This window comes from Etheostoma cragini, chromosome 4, assembly GCF_013103735.1.
Source record: "Etheostoma cragini isolate CJK2018 chromosome 4, CSU_Ecrag_1.0, whole genome shotgun sequence".
Classification (NCBI taxonomy): Eukaryota; Metazoa; Chordata; class Actinopteri; order Perciformes; family Percidae; genus Etheostoma; species Etheostoma cragini.
In genome coordinates, this window is record NC_048410.1 from 24858966 (window position 1) to 24886334 (window position 27369).

General features: G+C 40.4%; 1 protein-coding gene across 2 annotated transcripts in view; it reads left to right on the forward strand.

Annotated features, from left to right (window-relative positions):
- fhit (fragile histidine triad diadenosine triphosphatase) overlaps positions 1-27369 on the forward strand; it is a 369059-nt gene that overhangs the window by 7693 nt on the left and 333997 nt on the right. For both annotated transcript variants that reach the window (XM_034869177.1, XM_034869176.1), the window contains exon 2: positions 7868-7961. The gene's annotated coding sequence lies outside the window, so the exon portion shown is untranslated. The remainder of the gene's footprint in view (positions 1-7867; positions 7962-27369) is intronic.

Sequence of the window (27369 nt, forward strand, 5' to 3'; positions counted from 1 at the left end):
TGTTTTGGTTTAATAAAATTTTAAGGTTCAGTCTTCACTCTGTTCCACCCCCAAAGGGCAGCTGTGATAAACCTACTGTCCCGCACTAAACGGAAGATATGCAAACCAGTGAGAATGGTTAGCTGGTAAAGAAACTGAGCCAGGAGGCCAGGAATGCTAATGCTCTGTGTCCTCTGGATGTGGAAGTTTATAAGGTCATGGGCTGTGTCAGAGTTATGTTGTTCAACATGTTGTAGAGTTTTCCACAAGTTGCCAAAAAGCAATTTCATTCCGCTACTGTCTAATAAATGGCTTCAAAAAAAAAAAAAACACATCTGAAATTATATATAAAATGTTTCCTTTTTAATTACTGAAGTGTGAGACACCCGCCGCCTTACAGCTGCTTGTAGTTATTTTAGAGCTTTTGTATTCATTGATTGAAATCACACCTGGCTGATCTCCCAAGTGTTATGGCGTAGGGCATCAGTTTCTTTGTGCAGGTTTTGGAAAGGAGATTGTTTGAAATGTCAATATCAGTATCCATATGCCAGTGTTGCTTCCCTAAAGGTCAGCCAAAAATAGTTAAAGTCACCAGTGTGGGTTATCCATCGGTGTGCAGGGCATACAAAAATGTGAAGATGGACATGCTGTATATGTTTAAATGTAGTATCCCTCAGAATGGCTCACGTATCGAAGCTATCGAATGACCTTTACCTTTTCTCTCTTAGCGTCAACCCTTCCACCAAACCTCTAACTTGGGCACAGTGAATTTCTCATATTGGACTCTTTATGTACAATTGGCTTTTAATCCAACACTCAATCAATTAATTTCATAAGTTCTTTAAATTGAAGAAACCATTCATCTCACAGTTGGACACAATGCGTTCTCATGAACAGGTTGGTATGATATTGCCCGGCCGGCCACGTGACAGTTAAGTCTAACTGAGGAAATGGGGACTGTGAGCCAGGTACAGAGCACCGTGTTGCTTCTAGCAAACGTCGGGGGTGTGAATTACAGCCTGATCTATAAAGGATTTTTAAGGATGACACAAATATTTGGTTATTAAAAAATCTGATATTTCTATTCATCATATGTTACAAAAAAAAAAAAAAAAACAGGAACGCGTAACAAAACAAAACAATTTCCCTATCATTAGTTATTTGAGTTCTCACTAAAATAATATCATTTTGTTTTATTGTCACAACAGAACATCAAAATATATTAAAGTGCTGACAAAAACTATAACAACACAAACTTACGATATGAAACTTAAAGTCCTTTGAACAAAAACACAATAACCAAAAAAAAATCTGTTGCCAACAGGGACGTTGTAGAGCGTCCTCTGGTGGACAATGAATGCAACGCCAACACTCATGACATGGTTGACCGTCCATTTTTATTTTATTTGTTAAATAGTCATTATTTGTCATTATAAATTATTCAGATAAATGAATTTTTTTTAATTTAATCGGCCATTATGAATGCCAATACCGATACTTCGAGAAATGCCTAATACTGGGCGATAATATCAACCCGCCAATACATCGGTGGGGCTCTAGTGTGAATCTTCAGTGGTCTCAAGATTAGATAACGATTCTCCTGTCAACGATTTGAATCGATTCAAAATCACATTGCATCACGATGCCTCACCTATTCAATATATAATATGCATGATCTCCCATTTTTATTGAATCTGTTTAAAGAAAGACACTTTCTGAATCAAGCAGACAAATGACACAAACCAAACAAAAGCAGCAAACGAAAATTGAACAAGTAACATCAATAGGCAATAATCGATAATGGTCTGTCTCTGTCTCTGTCCAGGTCTGATGCAATGAATAATATCAACACCATTAGCAACCGTTGCAGTTGAGTTTACTGACCAAAGGTGACTGTCCTGCAGCAACAACTAGTTAAGATTAGAAAAGAACTGTGGGTTTGGTCCCGATCACCAAGTAGTACTCCCAGGACGCCAACATCTGTTTCCAAGGTGACTTCTCTTCCAAGGTATTTTCCCCTAAATTCATCTGGGACATGAACAACGCTCCCCGTATAAAAGCTCTGTGTTTCAGGACACACCCTTCCACCTCGCAAGCAAGCACAAACAGGGCATTGTGTTAATTACTACAACGACAGCGCTTACCTAAGATTACAAAAGCCCCTTTGTCTCCAAAGGAATTCATAAAGAAATGAATTGATACATACAAATATCTGTAATATGCAACAAGGACAACACCAGAAGCAAACTTGGGATTTGCACATCCCTCAACATTTTTGCCTTTAACACAGCCTTCTTTTCTTCTTATTAAACAGTTACATTTTATATATTTGTTTTAGGTTAGGGCTGCAACTTATTTCTTGATTAATCATTTACTTTTTTGGTCTGTGAATTGTTGGAAAATGGTAAAGAAGTGTCAATCAGTGGCTGTTTGCAAAACAGCATACTATACGAGCAGTGCAAACTGATTTGGCAAAAATGTAGCATGTAGTATGCAGAGCAAGATCTGCACTATGCCAAAAATACCTCGATGTCGTACCGATTCAGAGAAAATCTTCAGTATGCCTCAGAACAAATCTCAAATACTGTATCCCACAATGCATAGAGCTGCAGCAATCACAACAACCACAAAAAATGTGGTTTGCTGTTGTGGCCAACAACTGGAAACTCTTTCTCGATTGAAAGAAGTGTCTATTTCATCAATAAATTTGCTTGTGAGACTTTTTTAATGCGAGAAATCAACTATGTAGAGTTTGGATATGGGCAGTTTTAAAATAATTGATGGCTAATTACAAATTAGTTACAATGGTGTCAGGATGTCAGAAGCTCCACAGTCTGACGTGACAGCCGGCCGGTGCCTGCCGGGGTCGCTGGCAAACCGGTCTACCTGTCCAGACCCCGCTGTGAGCTGACTGGAGCTCTATCAGAAGACTGGCCCACAAGAGGCGTTTCTTTCCTCGATCTTCAAAAATCAACACATATATTAGGGTTCGGTGGTAATACGGTATACCGCTCGGGGAGAGACACCTGTTCTCGAAGGGGGTTGCAACCTAATGAGAAGGGAGAGGTGTTTCAGTATAAGTGTCTAAGCCTTATGTCAACATTTTTAATTAGTCACGGTAATACCGTATACCGTGGTAAAAAGGCAGGAGGTTTGACGGTATCAAAATATGGATACCGCCCAACTCTAACACATAACTATAAGATTCACTGGAAGCTGTGGTAGTCAGCCTTTTTGAAGTTACAAAGCTCCACAAGTGATTGCCCCCCCACCGGGCTGGCACTCACACACACCGGCCACGGAGTGGCCGAGGAAAGGGAGAGCAGCGACTGACGGGGCAGAGAGATACCCGTCTCGCTTTGACAGGCTAGTCTATAAATTCTAACATGTCATACACATTAGATTTGATATTTCAGTTCATAATTAAGGATTGTTGTATTTGCTTATTTCACATAGATGTAAGTAATTAAGTTTGAGTATCTTACATGTTCAGTATCTTAAACAGTTAACAAACAAAAAATGCAAAGCTCATTAAGTTTTTCATTTGCATTAGTGGCTTGAGTTCTTTTTTTTTTGTTGCCCAATGCTTTGAGAGCCTGTTAAAAGGTTCGGCCTGCCGAGCAAACTGCAGAATGAACAATTTAACTGTTTTATATTGCATACTACTAATGAACGCAGTATGCAGTAGGTACTGCCTACTGCATACTGCCGTTATTTGCAGTATGTAGAATGGGATTCAGAAAATGGTCAGTGTTTCCCAGAGCCAAAATAACGTCCTCAAATGTCTTGTTTAGTCCCCAACCTGGATTCTATTAATTTTCAGAATGATTTCTTAGCTCGTTTCTCAATGGTGGTGTTAAGGATAAAACACATGTTATTGCAACCAGCCTTCTTAACAGTGCATGTACTCATTTGGTGACAGATATAGTTTTTAAAGGGCTGATACAAGTACTTTCGTCAGACTTTTTCTTGAGTCAGAACACTGTATCGATCCCCTCAGGGAAATTGTTTTTTACTTGCAGTTGGTCACATTGAAATTCAAGGTAAAAGAAGAGTAAGAAAAGCTGGAGTTAAATAGTGGATGAAGTAACACAGCTACAGTAAGAAATAAACGTTAAAGGGTAACCTTTACCATTTTTCTCAACCTAGACCCCTATTATATTTTTGTGTTAAGTGACTGATCGGAACAACACTCTTTGACATCGGTCCATTATTAAAGGTGCCCTTCCACACACATTTCATGACTTTGAGGTAATGTCTGAAGTTCTACCATTGACTCTGTAACTTGGTTACCTTGTTTACCTTGTTTCAAGCCATTCTAGCGTGGTATAGAAAGCCTGCAGGAAGACTCAGCTCCAGTTGGGCTAGTTCTCATTAATATTCAACCAGCTAAGCCGCTTGACTCTGATTGGCTAACAGCTAGCCAATGAAAGCCTGGCTATAATCTGGCATCAGCATCCTTTACCCAGCGCAACCCAGAGCTCATGTATAGTAATGAGCTCAGGCATCATGACGTCAGACTGACCAGCTGTTGTAATCGGCCTGATTTCTCCTCTTATTTCTTTTCGGTGGGTAGAGCTGACAGAGGAGGTAACAGTACATTTTCACATTCACCACATAACACACACACACACACACACGTGGACCTAACATATTTCAAACAATCAAACAAAAAAAAAAGATTTTGTGTGGCAGGGCACCTTTTAAACTATGGTGCCTTACTTTTTGATATTAATGAATATCCGTTACATTTAAGCCATTGCCAAATGAGTTGCTACAAAACTAATTAAGACTATCAGCTCCACACAACTTTCTCTGTAATTCTCTGTATGGCTATGTTCAGAAGATTGTGGTCTGCCGACGACTTTTCCCAGTAACTTTGCACTATAGCTTATAGCAAGATCGCTGCAGTCGGCAACCATGAAGCTACAAGCTACGACTTAAGTAAATAGGGAAAATCTGCAGCTTGTCTATTTGTTAATTTACCTTCACAAAAGGGCTCGTTTAGCCACCGACATGCTCACACAGGGTTACTTTGCAGACCGGTGTGTGGTGTCTGGTTACAGCATTCACGCCTAATACTGACCAATTTCCAAGATTGTTGTTCCACTCAGTCACTGACACACACAAACATGGGGTCCCGGTTAAAAAAAAATTAATTTAATTTGAAGTAGAAGTAAAGGGAGATTAGGTCAAAAATATAGTTTCTGAAACAACGGATTCCACAAATTCTAATGTAGTGCAATATGAACATGAATAAAGTACAATAAAGATATAAATACCGTACGTAAGTAGCAGCAGTAAATAAATACCACATATCACACATGTAACTGATAAATTATTGCACCAAGTAATTATTTACATATTGTCCAAGTATATTGAGATGTGATGTGGAAATACGTGCTGTGAGTCCAGTTTGGACACTGAAGCTTATATCATGTGCTAATATCCCCTAGCTTAAAGGGAACGACAAGTTTTCTCATAGTTTGCCCCAGTAGTAATTTACATTGATACATGAAAGCTCGTTGGAGCCAGCGGTGCATATTAGCATAAAGCATTAACAGTGTGCATCATTAGATCAGTGACACTGTGTTCCTCAGATCCCCTGACCTGCTTTGCATCATAACTCCACATGGAGATTTGCAAACGGGAACGCACAATGTAAGAGAGCCTGTATCAATTATGCACCATTTATTCATGCCTCAACAATGGCTCGCACAGTTGATTTGGTTCCGTCTGCTCCATGTATAATTCAATAGAGCCGTGTCCCTCTCTCCAAGCACTGTATCTCCCCCGAGCTCTTCCAACATGCAGACCTATTGGTATTGCATGGTTGTGCGTCATTTCTGTCTCCTGACATACATACGTTATCCTGTTTGACGTTGGGAGAAGCGTGCTGTGTAGAAGCCACTTCATCTCGATAAGACTTTTTTTCAAGTTTGTGTTGCGTTTCAGAAGTCAGTTCTAATTCAAATGAGAAGCCATTTGAATCGGGGGCACCTGGGTAGCTCACCTGGTAGAGCGGGCACCCATATAAAGAGGCACAGCGACGCAGCCGCCGTGGGTTGAAGTCCGACCTGCGGCCCTTTGCTGCATGCCATTCTCCCTCTCTCTCCCCTTTCAAGACTAAGCTGTCTTTTTGGTGGGGAAAAAGGCCTAGAAATGCCCAAAGATTAATCTTAAAAGAGAAAAAAAGACATTTGAATTTGTAAAGTCCTCCAAACCTAACCACATCATACTGTTGGTCAGGGGTCAGCAGGTTTAACCGTGGGCGAGCGTTTCAGCATTGTTTACTAGTTGGACAACTTTATTTCACCGATGCTATGGAGAGGCAGGCATGTTGTCAATGTTTTTTTTTTTTTTTGATTCATTGGTTAGTTTTAGGATTGTATCAAAGGGCAGATTTTATTCTGCCCGTTAGTCAACTGGCAATAAAAAGGATATATTGTATGCGCAGATGTATGTATTTTCTTTAGACTAGAGATGTAACTAGTTTCTTATCCAATCAACTCGATAGACTGCCACCTGTTTGTGTTTGAGATGGAAATTATTGATTACTAGTAGATGTTACAAGGTCATATTTATTGAAATTTACATGAGCTCTGTACAGTAGATTTGCAAAAGAAAGAAAAGTTAAGATGCAAACTATAAAAGAAAATGTTCGCTTTTGTCAGCAGACCAGCACTGCCTTCCAGAACCTGTCGCCATGTGAACTTTGTCTACAGAAATCCCAACAGTCGTTCGCAAAACATCCCAGTTCAGACTGATGAAATGGGGTCTGTATTTCGAAGACGCCAATTCAAATGCCATTATTGGCATGTCGTCAAGATGCATTCTCACTTTTTAGCGTGTATATCAACGACGTTTGGCCTCTATTGACTTGACTTACATTCCCCTTCAATTGTGTGTGAATTTATGCTGTAGTGATTAGTATGAAAGGGCAAAAATCTACATAGGGACGTTGGGCGGTGTGGTGGACGGGTTAAACACTGGACTTTCATTCAGGAGACCGAGATTGCGTCCCTCATGTCACGCTTCCTAAACTCAACCGTTGCCTTCTTCTTTCACTAAAGCAGACCCCGTTTTTCTTTCCCTAAACTCAACTGTAGCTTTCTTCTCACAATAACACCACGTGGCGTGCCTGTTTACGTCCGCTGTATACAGCATTTACCTACACGGCTCTGTATACAGCGTAGACATGCACGCGGATAGATGACATCCCACTTGACTTAAGAAAGTCGGCATTTATGTTCTGTCAAAGTCATATTTAGTTGCCTGGTTAGAGAGTACATCCGTGAAGTTAGTCTTTGTTAATCTTTCCCATCTATCACTGAAAAAAGCATACAAGTAGAGTCTTTGCTATGAAAATGATAAACCGTCTGGTCTCATTGGTGTAGACTGGCAGCTTTGGGAACGCTGCAGAGCGGCCCGTTGCAGAATCTTTAGTTGTGAACTGGGCTTTACGCCTCTGCAAAGATGCAACAGTGAGACTGGTAGTTGAATCCGGCTTTTTCCGTGGACGCATTGAAAATTTGACTGTTCAGGGTCACCCCTAATGAACACAGATTTAACCCCACATGTTTTCACGATTCTTCTGGCTGTTTGGCACCTCCTTGATGCTGTATGTAAATGGTAGCAGCAGAAAGTTGTTGAGTGGCTACTTGGGGTAAAGATTCCTCCGTTGTGATTCAGCCGTTTCCGTGCATATGGCCAGAGGTCAGGGCTGCTGCCAGATGATTTCCACGGCGAGGTCGTAAGGTCAACGTCGAGGTGTGGAGAACGGGGCTCTGCCGGACCTCAGGCTGCATATCAATGTTCCACCTCTACCCCCTGGCGGCTCCCACATTTACATCAAAAATCACATCCATTCTGCTTTCTTCTCCCACAGGCAAAGAGAGCGGAGCAGCCCATACTTTCTTTCTTCCTTTCTCTGTCACGAGCACAAGCAACCCACTGCAGCACTGAGAAGTCATCCTTTACAGGTAAAGAACACACAGCTAGTACACTTTCTGTCTATTGGTGTCGAACGAAAAAAGTACTTCTGATTTGTGAATGTTTTAGCTAAATATTCACAGGTTTTGTATACTTGACATACATATTTTCTACCTTAATGGCTATGATTGCTTTCTGGTAATTTCTTTTTTAATATTAATCTGCTTTGACGGATAAAGCATTCTTAAATTAGGGTAACTTAGTTGTCATTGGTCCAGTATCTAGCAATAATGATGCAGTCAACAAACTAACTAATAATGTATGAAAATTGCTGCACAACTATAACATAAACTTTATTTATTCAATTTTTAATCGCTTTTCAAAATGGTTGAGATTAATGTGAAGTGTACACAATTTGTCATTAAAACATACAAACCCACCAGCACGCTCCTTTTTAAGTTGGTGTATTCATCTTCAGTAATAAACGAATGCAAATCAACTGGATTGCAAAGAAACCCCTGTGAGCTGTGTGCAAGCAAACGGCTCATTCATCAGTATATGCTTGCTCATAGTGCTTCAGACTGAAGCCCCAACATCCACTAAGTGTCTCATTCTGCCCCCATTCATTTTGGATGAAAAGTGAGTGGTTTGCTGCACCAAGCTTCGCAGCTGTGGGGCAACAATTCACAATCAGGTGACATACAAATGTCCTGGGCTGTTACTACCAAGTGGTTATCAATAATAGACTGTAATGTCAATTATGTTTTTATCTTGATAAGTAAAACAGAAAATCAATCTTTAGTAAAAGCAATGTTGGAAAGTCAAAGATCACCTAACACTCTGTCGTTGACTGGTTTCTAATAAACGTGAAGGTATCCATTTGGTCTTTTAAGCTACCACTGGTGACTTTTGTAAAACAAATGTGTTCGTGACACAAAATATGACTATCACTCTTACCTGACAGTGTCTGTGGTGTAGCGAGGGTCCCGTTTTGAGGCCCCCCTTCCTCTTCTTCCCCAAACTTCTCAAAATATTTCTGTCCTCTCAACATGAATCTACCTGACACACATGCAAACATCTGTCTTATAAAGCTCCACACACATGACTCCTAATGTTTCCCTTGCAACTCACTACTCAAAAGACAATAAACGGATAGGTCAACTAAACAGCTACTCCAAAGAAAAGGTTGTAAAAATAAGGAAAATGGACAATCAAAGCAGCCTGATATGTGATGTCATGGATATGACTGTGTCATTAAAGTCCTATGAACACACATTTAAATGAAGTGTTTCAGATTTTTGATATTCCAAAGTAGGCTATAAAAGAGATTTCACTCATAATTTACAAATGTAAAATGATTGAGGTTATTTTGAACACTGTTTGCTAGCTTTCTTCTCATTGAGCATGGTCGGGCAATGCTATGCTATCTTTATTTTTACTATTTGTGCAACTGCAGCACAGAGTTTCCCTTCGGGAATCAACAAGGTATTTCTGATTCTGATACCATAGTATTCTAGTCATTCAGGCAATTCTGTCAAGTGTGAGCTCTACCTCTATTAGCATTAAGTAAAACTGAACCTCTAGGTTGTGGACAGGTTGAAAGGCACTGTATGCCTCTTGTCGGGTGTGTGTGTGTATGTGTGTGTGTGTGGTGCTGTAAAAAATGTATGAGATAAGTAAGTCATTGACCTTTTGGATCAAATGCAACATAATAGGGTATAAAGCAATATGTTAGATATTTTTTAATATACAGTCTGATGATTATTTATGATGCCCTTCAGCTAAGTCTAACCTGTAAGTGTTGTTGCGGCGGGGGCTCACGTCTCTTGGTGGAAGCTTAGTGTGTGTCAATGTCAGCGATTTGCCGAATGGGGAAGAAGGACATAACCACTGCCTGTTGGCAGATCCCAGCAGAGGATCGTCATTTATCCCCACTCCGTAGTTTCTGCATTTTTAATCCATCTGAAAACCAAGGCCCACATTAACTAGTTAGCTTCCGGTCTCTCAGTGATGAGTGAGTGAGGGGTGGGGCGAGGGGGGGTGGCGGCCAGACCAGGACTTACAGGAAGAGCTTGCAGAGAAACGGCAAAAGACAGAATACAAAGGAAAAAATACGTTCAATGCATTCGTTTCTGTATGTCATCAATATGTCCTGAAAAATCACAAAGTTGCCAAAAATGTCCTGGAAAACAATGACCTGCCCATGAAAAGCATCTAATCCCCGAAAAAGAATAAGCAGGTTGTCATATGAAGTGTGACAACACGCACCACAAGCATTCCCCATTTATTTTCCCAGCTGGCGGCGCAGCCCGGTGCCATTGTCAACCTTGTCCTAATGCAGAAAGAAGTTTATCTTTTATGCTTTGAGGAAAAAAAAGTAAGGGCGTGGTGCCTAATATCCACTTAGAAATGCATATCAAAATTGGACAATATATAAGTTATATCCAACGTTGTCTTTAAGTCCAGAAATGTGAAGTTATGTGTCCTTTATTTACTCATGCTGAAAGTAAAGCTGTCGGTATGCTTCATCACACATGCTTGTCAGATGGCCGTAGAGCTAAGGAAACCTTGAAAACCTTCCCATGTTGAATTGGGGGGGGGCTGCATCTGACAATATCTGTGACCTTCTCAAACCGATGATGTGAGTTTCACACACCGGCTTCACGCTGTGATTAGCCAGCTGTACAGAGGTGAGGAAGGAGCAAGAGTTTGAACTTCTCTCTAGCTCTTCCCCCACCCCCCATTTGTTAAGAATCAATTTCTCTCACTTTTCACATGTTCAATCAAGTGGAAGACCATTAATGTCTTTCAAGAAAGACTTATAGTAACATATTTAAAGAATTTTGTGTGTGCCCCTCTCTTTGACGGTCTGTTGTATACTCCGCCTTTTCCCGTGACAATTTGGAAAAGCTAGTACCACTTTTTTTGTTGAGAGAAAGCAACGCAATTGTAAATTACAGCAAAACACAGTAAAGACTCTAAATTCATGCTGAAAAGAAAACGCATGCATCAACACTTGTTGTAAGGTTTTAAGCCAATGCTTTTTCAGGGGTAACGCCATTCACTTTACTGGCAGTATTACCCGATAAAGCCAATGTATATTGAGGTTTGTTTTATTTTTAAAGGTCCCATGGCATGAAAATTTCACTTCATGAGGTTTTTTAACAGTAATTACCCCAGCATGCTTATGGCCCCCCCATTGGTTAGAAATGGTGATAGGTGTAAACCGAGCCCTGAGTATCCTCTGCCTTTGAGAACATTATACCCCAGATGGACCGATCTCAAATCTTACTCCTTGTGAGGTTGTAAGGGGCAAGGTTACCTCCCCTTTCCCTGCTTTGCCCGCCCAGAGAACTTGGCCCATCCACATGAGAGATGCTCGGCTTTCAAACGAGCAAAGTGGCCACACTTGGTCAAGGCCACACCCCCACGCAAGCTGAACAGAACAGGATGAGAGATGATTGCTGTGAAACAAAGTCAGAGGGGCAGTGTAACTTCTTTCATTTTGTGTGTTAGCACCATCCTGGTGTTCAGGTAATTGGCACTGAAGTAGTCAAATTACACTGGATGTTTAGGAAATAAGGAAATAAGATATTCAGATCATTATTTATCTTTTACTGTAGTGCATTAATTTGAAATGGTAAACTGACTGTTTTACTGGAACTACTTGAAAGGTGTCCTATACCCCCTTTTAAATGACACCCATTCGGCCAATCAGAATCAAGTATTCACCTAGACAATGGTTTAGTGGGAAATAATAGTTTATGGGCTGGTGTAATCGTTGGCATAAACTCAATTAAGCGTTACATTTGCTTTTGTGCTTTCTCATTTAATTCACAAGAGCATGCTGTAATGTGATGAAGTGTGGAGACCCAGACTCTAACCTCTGCAACTGTTTCCAGCTTGGTGAGCGCTCCATTGAATAGTGTTGGCAGAGACGTTGATGAGGAATCATGTCTCCGGTCATGTGACCTTAATAAGTTGAAGGGCTACACAATATGAAAAGAATATCTAACTGGGATTATTTTTGACTGATATTGCAATTGCGAGATGATTCACGATATTGGAAGGAAATACGTTTTCCATCATTATTGTCATATTTGTTAAAAAACTTCAAATTAAAAAATAAAATTTCAATAATTATAGTGTGATTTATAAAAGGATCTGTACCAAAGAAAGATTTTCTTCTTTGGTCTGTAGGATATGATTTGTCTCCGCAGCACCATGATACTTTATTAAAAAGGGTTTGACATTTGCCTTTAACAAATATCACCATTGTTTTATTCAAAATAAAAATTGGAGTATTGGTGTGCATGTAAACTTACTCAGTAAAGAAGACTGCAGCGTAAAGGAAACTGATTACTCACAAATTGGGAGCTGCAAAAAGATAGTAGATAGATGGAGAAAAAAGAATAAAGGAACTTAATAGTTGCTGTCATTCTGCAGTCAATCTAATATATGTGCAAATCTCCGTAAAAGTTAAGTAAATGTGTTTGGTAGAAAGGAAATGTATAAAATGAGTAGGCAGATTAGAGACTGTCAGTACAGTAATCAGCTGCTGCTTGTTTTTGTCAGCTGCCTCGCTTCAGAGCTTAACCAGAGCTGGCCAAGCTCTTAAAGCAGGTACGACTGAAGTCAAGATATCTCCGCCTTTACTGAGCTACCGTCTCAGTTTCACAGTAAAATTAAGCAGACACAACCTCCTTTTTTCAACATACAGTGTTACTGTCTAATTGTACACAAAGACCTTTATGGACCAATCAAACTATTTGGGAAGTTGGCTGTGCTTGTGTTAGCTTGACAATCAGACTGAATGGCCATTAAATTTCACTCCTTTCATCCAGCCTGATACTGTGCTTATATTAGATCTTAGGCCCTAACCATTCAGTGGTTTCCTAACATAGCAGCAGTTGTGGCTTCACTAGCTACAGTTTCAATTAAACGTACCTCATAATGGCAGGTAATGTACTATCCACTTAAAGGAGAACTCTGGGCCTTTTTTACTTTAAAGGAGAATTCCAGTCAATTTGAACACATAGCTGTTTCTAAATTTGGAGTGCTTTCGTAAGCAAGAAAAATTCAAACAAACGGTGCGGTTTACACCGTGTTATTCTCCTGCTAGATTTTGCACCCAATAGGCCTAAACAGGGCAAGTTTTAAACGTGTTTTTAGTCCCTAAACAAATTTCAAAATGTCATTACAAGTGCCTAGCCATGTGTAGTTATTCCTTCTCTGGGAACCCAGCGAATTTGAACACGGTAAATGATGGACTCCAAATGTACAAACAACAGAAATACAGTGAGGAAAATAAGTAATTAAACACCCTGTTATTGTGCAAGTTCTCCCAATTGTCATCAAAGGTGCATGTCCACTGTGAGAGCCATCATCTAAAAAGTATTCCAGAAATTACAATGTATGATTTTTTTTTTAACTATTTATTTGATTATTTGATTTGTATGATACAGCTGCAAATATGTATTTGAACACCTGTCTATCAGCTACAATTCTGACCCTCAAAGACCTGTTAGTTTGCCTTCAAAATGTCCACCCCCACTCCATTTATTATCCTACATTAGATGCACCTGTATGAGGTCGTTAGCTGGATAAATACACCTGTCCACCCCATACAAGAAGTAAGAATCCAACTACTGACATAGCCAAGACCAAAGAGCTGTCCAAAGACACTAGAGACAAAATTGTACACCTCCACAAGGCTGGAAAGGGCTACGGGGAAATTGCCAAGCAGCTTGGTGAAAAAAGGTCTACTGTTGGAGCAATCATTGGAAAATGGAAGAAGCTAAACATGACTGTCAACCTCCCTCGGACTGGGGCTCAATGCCAGATCTCACCTGGTAGGGTCTCAATGATCCTAAGAAAGGTGAGAAATCAGCCGAGAACTACACAGCAGGAGCTGATCAATGACTTGAAAAGAGCTGGGACCACCGTTTCCAAGATTACTGTTGGTAATACACTAAGACGTCATGGTTTGAAATCATGCTTGGCACGGAAGGTTTCCCTGCTTAAACCAGCACATGTCAAGGCCCGTCTTAAGTTTGCCAACGACCATTTGGATTATCCAGAGGAGTCATGGGAGAAAGTCATGTGGTCAGATGAGACCAAAATAGAACATTTTGGTCACAATTCCACTAAACGTGTTTGGAGGAAGAAGAATGATGAGTACAATCCCAAGAACACCATCCCTACGGTGAAGCATGGGGTGGTAGCATCATGCTTCGGGTGTGTTTTTCTGCACATGGGACAAGGCGACTGCACTGTAGTAAGGAGAGGATGACCGGGGCCATGTATTGCCAGATTTTGGGCAACTACCTCCTACCATCAGATAGAGCTTAGAAGATGGGTCGAGGCTGGGTCTTCCAACATGACAATGATCCAAAGCACAAAGCCAGGATAACCAAGGAGTGGCTCTGGAAGAAGTATATCAAGGTTCTGGCGTGGCCTAGCCAGTCTCCAGACCTAAACCCAATAGGGAATCTACGGAGGGAGCTCAAATCCGTGTTTCTCAGCAACAGCCCAGAAACCTGACCGATCTAGAGAAGATAGGTGTGGAGGAGTGGGCCAAAATCCCTTCTGGAGTGTGTGCAAACCTGGTGAAAAACTGCAGGAAACGTTTGACCTCTGTAATTGCAAACAAAGGCTACTGTACCAAATATTAACATTGATTTTCTCAAGTGTTCAAATACTTAATTGCAGCTGTATCCTTCAAATATATAGTTAAAACATACATTGTGACTTCTGGATATATTTCTTTTGATTATGTCTCGCAAAGTGGACATGCAACTATGATGACAATTTCAGACCCCTCCATGATTTCATAGGTATCATACGAATATCATATATTTGTATGATACCGTTGATAGCAAAAATACAGAATTGGTCCTAGAAAACTGGAGTTGCTGCAACTAATACCCATAGCTCCCAATTAGCCAAAACGTCAGCAAGTAAAATGACTGTGCAACATGAACAGGGCTCTTACGTGACAACAAGACGCGTTTTCAACTCAGACATCCGGCCTCTAGATGAACCTATTAGCTGCTAGCTGCCGTCCGGGAGTGTGTTCAGCAAGGCTTCTGTGATAATCATAACACAGCAGTCCTCCAGAGGACAGGTCATGCCTTTGCAGCGAAAAATTTTACTTTATTTCCCCCTCAAAAATAGGTTATTGAGCACTGTAGTGGTTATGACCAAATCAATAACTATGTAATTACATGGAAACAGGCTATATTGTGTGTGCCTTTGCATAGTAATAGCGTTACAGAAGGCTAGCTGTAGTCCCGCGCTGAAGTCACACTGGAATTCAGTTGTAGCAGGAAAAATTAAAAAGCAGTGTGCAGATCGGAGTGTAGTGTGTGAAGACTAAGGTGTTCACGAGGGAAGTAGCTTGGAGTAAGAAAAACATGTGATCTACAATGGGAAAGAAATGGTCCACATGGTTATAACCACTATAGTGCTCAATTACATATTTTTGAGGGGGAATAAACTATAATTTTTTGCAATGTAGCTGCCAGATGGATCGAGACAGGGTTGGTGAATTTAAACTTTTTTTTTAAATTCAAATTTCTGAGTTGAAAACAAATGTTGTTCTACATAAGGTCCCTGTTCATGTTGCACGGACATTTTAAGTGCATTTAATGTACATTTTGTACATTAATGTTCAAATTGGCCGGCGTTTTCCTTTAGTCATGTTCCGTCAACTGGCACTAAAAACCCAATAGCAGTTGCCAGTTTATATTTATACTGTGTATATAGACATTTACAACAAACGGAACTGAACCAATTTGCCAATTCTAAGATAGTTTCACGTAGAAGCCATCTTCAATTTCTACATTAAATACACAAGCTATGACATGCAAATAGTGGTAGTTAATATGGCTGTATCCAGCTATGGTTGTCTAATCTGACTCTGGATAAGAGCATTCTTCTAAATGCTGGACTGTTCCTTTAAGATAATCAGAGCTGAAAATGTAGGGCAATATTTAATAAATGGTTTACCACATGTGATGGCCCAGGCCTAACTCATAAAGAAAATTAGGGACAAGTGTCCCTGTTGATCTCCCTTAATTTCTTGAGACAGACGCAATCCAGTTTGACATTTGTCTCAGTTAAACACAAAACAAACAGAAATCTTCTTTTAGTTTTATGGGGGACTTTATTGCAGATGATTTCAGCTATGTATTATCAGTTCTGTGCATTATGACTCCCAGCTGGTGGATCTGTGCATGCTGCACTGAACAAAGATAGCAAATATTAGCCGCAGTAAATGCCAGATTCCCTCATGTAATGTCAGTTTCCATAACCAGAGGCCATAAATGCAGCAGAGCCTGTCAAACTGCATTTATTACAATGTACTAATTTAACTTGGTCACATATAAAAAAAAAAAAAATGCTATTTAGATATTTTAATTGGATTACTATGATGAATAGGGATTAGATCTGGGGTTTGGAATGTGTCATTCTAATTGTTGCATGGATAGTAGTGATATTACGCTGTCAGTTTGTGACCTAAAAGACTGAGGGAAGATGAAAGTTATCGGTTTAAAAACCTGTTTCTTTTACAATATCACCTGACCTCAGTTTCACGATGCGTAAGGAACATCATTTCCCTTTAATATATTATGTAAAAGTCTCCATTATGTCTCCTTTTAGGTACTTACATACATACTTATTTGCATGTCTAAGTTTAGACTCCATAGACTGTTTCTTAGTCGGATTTAAACTCTCAGAAAAAAAACATGAATGCTTATTACACTGGGATGATGTGGTTGCAGTACAAGTTTTTCATTTTTTTCATTTTTTTTTTCATTCTCAAATGCCCAATTGAAAGAGAATTCTGATTAATAGGAACTGAACTGTACAACCAGTCCTTGCAAACTGACTTTGATGATGTACTTACTCTTCTTCAGAAATGTCCCCAGCTAGTTAGTCACCCGTTCTGCTGCTTGGTTATGTGTAAAACAAGCGATGCAAGCATAGCTTCAAGACTTGACTGACCCAAGAAGCATCTAAGGATAAGGCCAATTGCTCAATTGTATAGAATAATGTAAATCTTAGTCGGAAGCAGCATGCTTGCCCTTAGCCATGGAAATTTCCCGCTCTGACAGTCCATCACTCATAAGATGGCAACAGTGATCAAGGTCACTCTGTGTCCAGAACCACGCTGGGTGGAGTTCTGCTGGAACAGGTCCAGGATCTTCACTGATGAACCGTCCTGCATCTGTCACGGATGTCAAAACATTCAGAAAGATTTGAGCAACTCTCTAATCAGGAAGCGTCCTAACTCGAACCAACCCCAAGGTGTCTCAGTGTCAACCGTAACAAGAGATGTGGTGTTCTTTAAATGCTTCCTATCCTTTCTTATTTAGTCAAGGAGACAGCCAAGGAGAACCAATTACTTAGGAAAAGACAGAAGATCCCTTGCACTAGTGCACAACTCACAATGTGGGCATTCCTGACCAACTGGTTTTGAATTTTATATCAGAGTGGCGCACGTTCAAACTGCAGCAAAGATACTTGAATGGTGAATGGCATTTATGTTGTGCCTTTCTAGTCTTCTGACCACTCAAAGTGCTTAACACTGTGTGTCCTGTTCTCTGGCTCTAATCTAATTATTCACAGCCACATTAGGGGTGGGAAAAATACTTCTTACATTGCAATTCTCTCTAGAACAATTCAATGCTTATACTTGATGTTAGTTGGTAAATGAATATTTATAAAAAAAATTATTAAAAATCAGAAAACGGTTACTGAAAGAGGATGGGATAATGGACAGCAACTTATAGTTTATGCAAGATTACAGAAAAAGACATGATCTAATGAGAAATTCATAAAATAATTAGGCAAAAACACATGAAGGCTCTTAATCTACTTTATCACATTACATCTGACCACGTCATGTTTCATGTTTTCCACCTTTAACCATGACTGAGTCTCTGACATGGAAGATAACTGAGAGAAGGTGACTCAGCATGATTAAGGCTTAAGCATGCAATGACTACACAATAAAAACGTCAGTACACAAAAGACTTTATTAAAACCTGTGTGTGACAAATACTGTATACTTTGTCAACATCTAATTAACTCAGAGTTATGTGTATTTTTAAAAACCATGCATGGAAATGTGCATTAAAATATTGCTGCGTTGAGATGCATCAATAATCGGTACTGAATCGCATACGAATCGGAATCAAATTGTGAGGTGCCCAGAGATCCCACCCCTAACGCACATAGGCACACCAAAGACACAGCAAATTTGGGTTCAGCATCTTGAAGAGAACTCGACATGTGGACTGCAGGAGCCAGGGAAGAGCTGCAGATTCTCTGATTAGTCGACGACCCGCTTTACCGTCAGAGCCACAGCCTCCCCAAACATGCAGTATGCATGCATATAATAAGAACTGGTTACAGTGTTTGAGGTAGAGTCCCGCTTATTGTTGAAAATTGCTCAGTGGCGCACGGAGCAATCATGGAGCCAAAAATTACACTCATTGTCGGCATTGCTTCCACACTGTGCAACCCATTGAGCAGGCGCAGTTCACTCTCATAACCGCAAGAGGTTGCTTGTTAGGTGCGGACAGGGAGAAAAACATGATCTGGTTTATTGTCATTTCTTTTAACCAATCACAATCGGCATGGGCGGTGCTAAGCGCCAGACAGACAGGATAGCTCCAGGAAGGAACTTGTTTTGGTGGAACATCTCGATCAAAAGTAGTTTTAGTCATGTAACAGAAAACTCCGATTGGACAGATAGCTTTCTGGATTTACCCTGAAGAGATCTGAGCCTAAATTTGTGAAATCCAGCGGAATTTCCATCGGCAACAGAGCACTCCCGGAAGTGGAATGTCGAGGACATAGACTAGAGTGGACAGGTCCTTAATCTGGGTCTTGCAACCAATGCTGTCATTTTCTGCCAAAAACCGTTTTGTTCATTACCAACTATACTCATTAATAAAATGCAAAACACTTCCGGAATATCTTATTCCTTATGTGTTTAAATCATTAAATGTCTAAACTAGTTCATGGACTGTTGTGGGCTAGAGGACTGCAGGTGGTACTGTATTGTAATTAAACTTGACTTGAATCCAAGGCGTACGTATGTATGTAGCCAGTCACATGGAAATACATTTAATGCCTTTTTGCCAAGAGGACTCTTGAAGAGCACTCAATGTTGCTGGAACATAATTCTATTGAGCCGAAACTGGCAGCCCTCCTAATTCAATTGGTTTTCTCCAAGCCAAAGGGAAAAAGGAAAAATCAAGATGCTTTCATCCTGATTTGTCATAACAGTGCCATAAATAAATACCAAATAAATCATGAATTATTTCCACTGTAGTTAATATATTTAGATGCCAAGTGCCCACTGTCATATCTTAACTTAAATGCATGTATGTAAAGTAGTCCTACAACGCGCTGTTGATTGAAAGTGAATCAAGATGAAATGCGTCTCCCAAATGCACAATATTTGTAACCTAATCATTCTTCTTTATATTTTAAATATCTATAATAACTATTAGCTGTGGGTGTTGGGATAACGTGTGTCGGTAGGACAACTTTGGTCTTTACCGAACTAGCTCAACAGCTGTCTGATGGATTTAATTTTATATAGACATCCGTGTTGCCAGGGGTGAATCCTGGTCACCTAAGATTTAACTATCCTGTGAAATATCTTAAAGTTGGAAAAAACTATCCATACTGTTTTGAGTGAGATACAGTTTCTGAATGTCCTCTGCCTTCAGTCTCCGGGTGAGCTGTTCAACATCTGCACAATTTTTTTGCTAATTCGTTTTCAATGGCAAACCACTGCTACAACACACACTAGTTGACCATAATCTCCAAAAGAACTACTTCCATATCTCTGTTCTGCAGGCATTCCACAAGTCCACAAGCTAATCCTGGCTTGTACTGACCAAAGCTGGAGATAGTTATCTAGCTGATGTGATCTTACCTCGCTACTGCATATGTATGACTCCGAACAAAGATAGATAGTGAAATGTCTCACTCTGTAGCCAAAATCAGAGACCTGAACACACAGGGTAAAAAAACAGGATCTGCAGCAATGTGCAGTGAAAGAAAAATATGGTGTTTTTTTGAAAATTGAACCATGTAAACCTATTCTGGTACAACCTCAAAATACAATTATAAACCTGTAGACTTTCAGACTGTTCATTGCTCCCAGCACCTTTTGGGACTTTTTGTCCATTTATCTTAAGTTAAGCTTGGCAATTTATTATTGACCTCCATGCGGAATTGAGCCAGCAAAGTTGCAGTTACAGGGCTTGGTTCTTGAACCACTCATCAGTATCACAATTAGCTTAAATGGCCAAGTGTGTACACATACAGTACAAGGGATTTGACTCTAGTTTCTAGTCAAGCAGAAACAATCTAAATTGTTTGAACTTTTTTGTAGTCCAAAAGGTTTGCCCTTCTCAACCCATTATGGCATCAGTAGAGCTCTCATTAAAACATCAATAGATAAATCAATTAAAGGATGGAAGCAAATCTGGGCATAGGGTGACCTTTGCAACATTAAATTTGAAGCTTTGGTTCAACAATTAACTAGCCAAACATCACTTCAAATCTTTTTTTTTTCTCATACTAATGAAACACGTAGGCTACGTTTTTGTGTGGAAAGCCCTCTTTTATGAAGCAGCTGTACGAAGGCATTCGGAAATGTCAACAGATCAGCGCACACAGGGCAACAAGTGCACGTTAATAAGCTGTTTTAAATTTTAAATGTTCAATGTGTTAACCTTTCCTGCTTGCTTTGTTTCCAATCGTGGTCAGAAAACCAGGGGAGACTCGTTACTCCAGGGCCAACGTTAAAAAATGAATAACGTCAGGGTTAAAATCCCGTTTCTGGTGAGCAAATGAATTAACTTAGTTGTCAGTCCGTACCGCACACACTGTGTAGAAAACTTAAACTTATTCCACAGACTCTGCTTTGGTCGCATCTGCTTCCTCTTTCTCTGTCTCTTTTCTGCCCCTTTTCCACAGACACACACACAGACCCACACGCAGTGAGCTCTTTTAAAGGAGCCGCAGCACCATTTAACAACAAATGCCTTAACGCGCCAATGTGACCGAGCCCAACCCGAACCCAACATAATTTCTAAATATCTGTCCGAGCCTGGCCTGTCGAGCTCGGTTCGGGTACCCATGCCTTAGTACAGAGCTCCTTTGTAACAGCGGCTGTTTGTAGTTGAGTTTAGCCTCTAAATGGTGTCTGTGAGCCGGCTACAGGGACCGCCAGATTACAGTCCTTTGAGGGGCTATAGTAGTGATGTTTTGCCGGGCAAAAGTGAGCGTCTAGGGGCGACAACAATTAAGTTTAGGCACCAAAACAACTAAAGTTTAGGAAAAAGATATTGGTATAATATAACCTTGTAGAGGAAAGAAGATGCCTTTCCTGGATAAGTGTTTTGTTTGGCTGGGACACAAATATTTTTTTTTATATATAATGTAGCCGCCCTGACCTCCTCCCTAGGCATGGCCATGTGGCGCATATGGCAATCAATATGTGGAAAACATATCAATAACAAAATTGCATTACTTTTAATAGGTGTGTTTGAATGGTTCATGAGAACAGACTGTGATTGATATATCCCAAACGTGCTGCAGGTTATTAATCATACAAAGCTGTCTCCTAAATACTCACATTACACTGGCATTTCATCTGTGCTGCTGTTCCAGAACTACTCTATATTATTTTTATAAATTCCTGGTTTTATTCATTTATATAATTGACTAAAACAACATATTTTTCTCTTTCCCATTTTGCTTTCTGTCAGACTCAAACTGTGTTTTTGTAGTTTTATTTTACTGGAATGTATTTTGTTTTTTCTTGCTATCATACTGTTTCATGATTCTTTGACTACTTAAAGTGTAAGTATGAACGCTGGAATTGCATTAAAATATAGATATATCAATTGCTTCTGTGTGACTGGGAGAAGTAGGCCTGGGAGTCTTGCTCTTGGCTTTACCTTGAAAAGCTCTCAGCGGAGCCTGTGCCCAGTATTTCTGCTACTTTTGTGACTTTGCCCCAATTGAAGTTACAAAGGACGAAAAAAGATAGTCTTGAAAGTTAACCTGAAGACTGATCTGACATATCTGTCTGTATTTTAGACCTCCCTCTTGTTATTCTTCCCCGTCTCTGACTTGAGGGACATTCTTGTTGTCTCCCTTAGTGTCCTCCTTCCGTCACTCTAATCAGCCCTTTTAATGACTCTTGCTATCAGCCACCCGACGCCTCACTGTCACCCCTGGGAGACTCTGCCTGGAAAAGGAAAATAAATGAAAAGGGAATGCAGGGGCTGATGGCAGGCAAGGGGCTCATCAGTGAGACTGTGGGGAGACCGGGGGCTGTGGTAATACCGGGCCTTTGCCAGTCCATCAGTGACACTGCCAGCTCGCCTGCCCTGCCTGCTGGGCAGCTGATGTCGTGATAAATGGGCTTTTTCGGTCCCAATCCAATCCGGTACTGTCCTCTAATAGCACGACAGAGAGCCAGGGAAAGGAGGCTAAATATGTGCTCAAGGGCTTTGGTCTCGTATACAGTAAGATGTCAAGTCAACTTTATTTATAGAGTGCTTCAACATCTTAGACTTCCTTCTTAGATTTCAACTCCTAAATGTATCATCTTTAAGATTTCCTTCCTGATTGACTTGGTAACACTGTGGTTACTAGTAGTAACAACACATGTGTTTTAATAACACACGCCCCAGACATTTCTTGCATGGCCGAAATATTTGTCGTCCAGAGGGCAGAACAATGCTTTGAGCAATTGCCCTGTCAGAAATGCAACAGATGAAGAACTGGGGAATCCGTTTACAGCACAAACACGCTGTTTTATTGAGATAAAACTTTTTTTTTATAGAATATTTAATTTGAGGTAATCCTATCGGCATTTTTAGGGTCAGGCTATCTGTGAGTAAGCACCTTGTCACAGATGCAAACATCACAAAGTGCTTAACATAAAAAATATATATATTACAAAATAGAAGCAATAATAATAAAAAGGCTTCATTCTTTGCTGAAGCATGATCAAGGCTCACTGCTATATTCCACCAGGCCAAGCGCTCCTGCAGTACCGCAGCCGCCAGCAATCATGGCCACCAAGACAATGTGATTAACAATATGATTCCAGCATCATTCCAGCCAGAAGCAGCTCTCCGCACCGCACAAAAATCTATTTAGGTATCTTTATGACGGAGCTGTGGAGTGAGTGCAAGGTCTAGTAGTGGCGTCAAACTAATTTTAGTTCAGGCCTAATGTGATGCCAAGTGGGCCGGACCTTCAATTATAGCACAGCTCATCATAGCTATAAAAAACAACAACTTCATGTTTTACTCTTTTGTTTTAGTGGAAAGAAATACAATTACATTAGGATATATTTTTTAATTTAATTAACTATCCTTTTACAAAAAATGTTATTAACAACTTCAGACTTCTCAAGAAAAACATGCAATTTGCTTCAGTTTATCATTTAAACGTGTGCATTACAACTGATCACAGTGTTTGTGCAAAGGCCCAAAACTTTAAGTCACAGGTATTTAGAACTGAAAAATATGGTAGCCTATTGCACTTTAAGATTAAATCTTATCAAGATATAGGAATTATTTTTACTCCATTTTCCACATGTGTAATAATTATCAAAACTTAAATTCACTCCCCACATCTTACAAACCAAACTGGTGGCCATTTTAAATGTATAAGAAAGAAAGTAATCACCCGGCCTGTAAATGTAAGATTTATTTGAGAAACGTACACAAAAAATGCATTCATACAGTTTATGACCAAACTCTTTTATAGTAAAGCTGGAGACTAACAAATTGCACAAATTATAGCTATTCTTACAGCAAGGATTCATTTTCACAGAACTGTATTTTTTGAGTGCAAAATGTTTCTGATGCAGCATTTTAAAAGAAATAGTCTAGTTTAGACTACTTTAGCCTTCTGGAACTTCTTTTAGCCTGCACAAGTACATCAGTGTCAGGCGTCAAGTCCTGAGTAGCAGCCAGTTTCAGAATGCCATTTAAGTGTTGGTGTGTGAGCCTTGAGCGCAGTTTTGTTTTATTGATGTTCGTTACAGAGAAAAGCTGTTCACAAAAGTATGTCCCAAACATGCGCAAACTTTTGAGTGTCCAAGTCCACTGAGGCAAATGTGTTCTTCAAATTTGTATGACATTACAAATAAATTATTTCTAATTGGATGTTAATGGGCAAATCAGAAGCTTTGACTGTGAAGGGTGAGGAAACAACTGCAAATTCTGTCTTGAGTTCACCAAAGACCTGAAACTGTTTCTCTAACTCCCACAGCAATCCTGAAATCCTGTCTTTGTACCGTTTCATACCAGCATTAATGACAGTTGCACTTACCTTTCTTAGACAGGGGAATGAGCAGGGTCCCCGCATGCCAGCTGTGTCTCCCACAAAGTCAGCTTAAACTTGAACGCACGCACGCTGTCATACTGTGTGACAACTTTACGGCCTTGCAACGTTTTGTTTAAATTATTGACCTGCTCTGTAATATCCACCATAAATGCAAGGTCCTGCAGCCATTCCGGAGATTGTAATTTCATCACTGGCTTTCCTTTTGTCTCCATAAAATGTCCAATTTCCTCTCGGAGCTCAAAGAAACGCTTCAGCACAGCGCCTCGGCTTAACCACCTTACTTCAATGTGGTATGGCAGGCCATGGGTAATTTTATTGTCACTGAGAAGGCAGTCAAACTGACTATGTTTCAGACCTCTGGCTCAGAGAAAATGAACAGATTGGACAACCACCTCCATGACGTGATCCATTTTTAATGACTTGCAATACAATGCCTCCTGGTGCAAAATAAAGTGAAATGTCCAAAAAGCATCTCCTCCATTTGCGGCTTGTACTTTCTCTCTGAATTTTGTCCCAACACCTGCTTTTTTTCCGATCATTAATGGCGCGCCATCTGTAGCCACGCTGACAGCACGCGACCAGTCTACTCCGACCCTGTCCAGCGCACAAACGAGAGAGCTGCAAATGTCCTCTGCTTTTGTGGTGTCCATCATAGGCCCCAACTCAAGGAACTCCTCTGTGACGGCCAATGTCCCATCAACTCCACGAATAAATATAGCCAGTTGAGCAAGACTGCAATGTCAGTGCTCTCATCAATTGCAACAGAAAATGCAAAAAATTACTTGACTTTGTATTTCAGTTGGCAGATCTAAATCTGTGGATAGTTCCAAAATCCTTTCTCCAATAGTGTTCCTTGTCAGGCTGATGTTTGCAAAAGCTTGTTCCTTCTCAGGACATACGAGTTCTGCAGCCTTCAGCCTGCTAATGCTATTTTGATAGCAATTATGTAGCTGGCTTTTACTGCTGCATCACTGACCTCTCGGCTCCGACTGAAAACAGACTGGCTGTTTCTTCAGACCCACCAGCAATTCATTTATCTTCTCCCGTCCCAGTTGTCCTTGCAGACTATTGTATTTTTCACCATGCTGAGTCTCATAGTGGCGCCGAATATTATATTCTTTAAACACCGCCAGGTGTTGCATACAAACCAAGCACACATGTTTCCCATTCACCTCTGTGAATGAATAGGAAGCTGTCCATTTTTCTTGGAAAACTCTACACTCAGTATCCACTTTTCTCCTTTTTGGCTAATGAGGGTGTAAAGGCGAGTACAAAACTAAGTAGATGTGTCATAGTTGTTAATCACTGAACATTAGCTGTGTCTATACATTTCGCCCCCTAACGGACAATTTAGGGATGGCAGTTTATTAAAAAAATTCTAGTTCATGTCTCATTGCAATTTTTCAGTTACAGATTTATCCTGCGGACTGGATTAAACCACTTGGCCAGCCATTCCAGGCCCGCGGGCCGTACGATTTACACCCATGGTTTAAAGCATCCGCTTTTTTCAAAATAAACACCTTGTGAAGATCCTTGATCGTATATTGCTTCACTAAACTATTATACAACTAAAACACAGCCACACATATTGAAACCATGTTGTTCATACAGTAAGCACAAATACTCTGGGGAAATTAATAAAAAAATAAAGAGATCTGCAAGTCGGGCAGACATAACTCCGCTTTTGAAACGCTCCCAGCATGGTATGAAGCATGGTAGACAAAAGAAATTGAAATATATTGCAAATATATTGTGTAAATCATATTTATCGAATGGATGTTTCTAATTTTAAAATGCAGTGGTGGGCTATCAGGGCCTTCTCTGCTGGCCCTGTCAAAATCAAAATATATTTTTTCACAATTAAATTAATTTGTGTCAAAAAATCAATTACTTTTTCAGTACGTTACGATTATATTTCAAGAAAGAATATGGTAGCTAGATTTTCCATGTCATCTTAACACATCACAGCTCCGTGGACCAGTACTAATAGGATTGCTAGCCCTTCCTTGAAGCTGCCAATTTCCCATTTGATTATAGCTCTGAGTGACGTGTGTATCTGCCAATCAAATTTTGATGTGTAGTGACAGAACGCCCTAGGGGCCCAGCGTTGTGTTGGCGCTAGCCCCCGCTGACGTCATCAAAGCTTGAATCTTTTAGCGGGTTGTGAGTGAACCACAGTGAACTAGCTATAACCGCTGGCTTCACACCTAACGATCCTGTTTCCAATCTCCTTCATGCCTTTTTCAAGGTGAGTGTTTGGAGAGAAGAAAGAAATTATTTTAAGAGGAAGACCTACACCTGAGCTGGATGAGCCGTACAAGGCTGGCCAGGGTTTTGTGCGGCACTTGACTGAGAGTACCTACGAACACTATGACTGGCTAAAAGCTAGCACCTTCGAGCAGAACAAGCTATTTTGCTGGCCGTGTTCGCTTTTTAATATCAGTCAGGGAACATGGAACACCACAGGTTTTAACAGGCTTTACAGCTTCACCGTGGCAGCTAGCAAACATCAGGTATCCAAGCGATACTTCACGATGGTGGGACATTTGAAGACCTTTGGGGAGTCCAGGGTGGATTTGCAACTGGTAGAGCAGCGGAGACGAGAGACAAGCCTGCATGATGAGAGGATGAGAAAAAACGATGCCAAATGATGCCATCAAAAAAGATGGTTTTAATTTACAAGTAATGGGTGAGTGTTACTTCTTACTATTAAGGAGAGATAAAGTTACTGCGGTATTTTATACATTTGTGTTGCTATTGTTTGTGTATAGATGGTGATGCTGTGTTGGTGTGCTGAAAGATGTTTAATGCACGGTGCTGTGCGTGTGCGTTTTTTTTTGGGGGGGGGGGGGGGGTTGGAGGTCTTTACAGAAGGCTCTGACTGAAAGCCCACGGTACGCTACTGTTAAAATGTAACCAAGAGCCAGTTTTCTCACTTACTCGAGAGAAATTGCTGGCTCTACGCATAAACTGAGGAGCCGGGATAAGGCACCCTATCCCGGCGGAGGAGACCCAGGGGCTGCAAGGCCGGGGCTACACCAAAGGCCAAGCTAG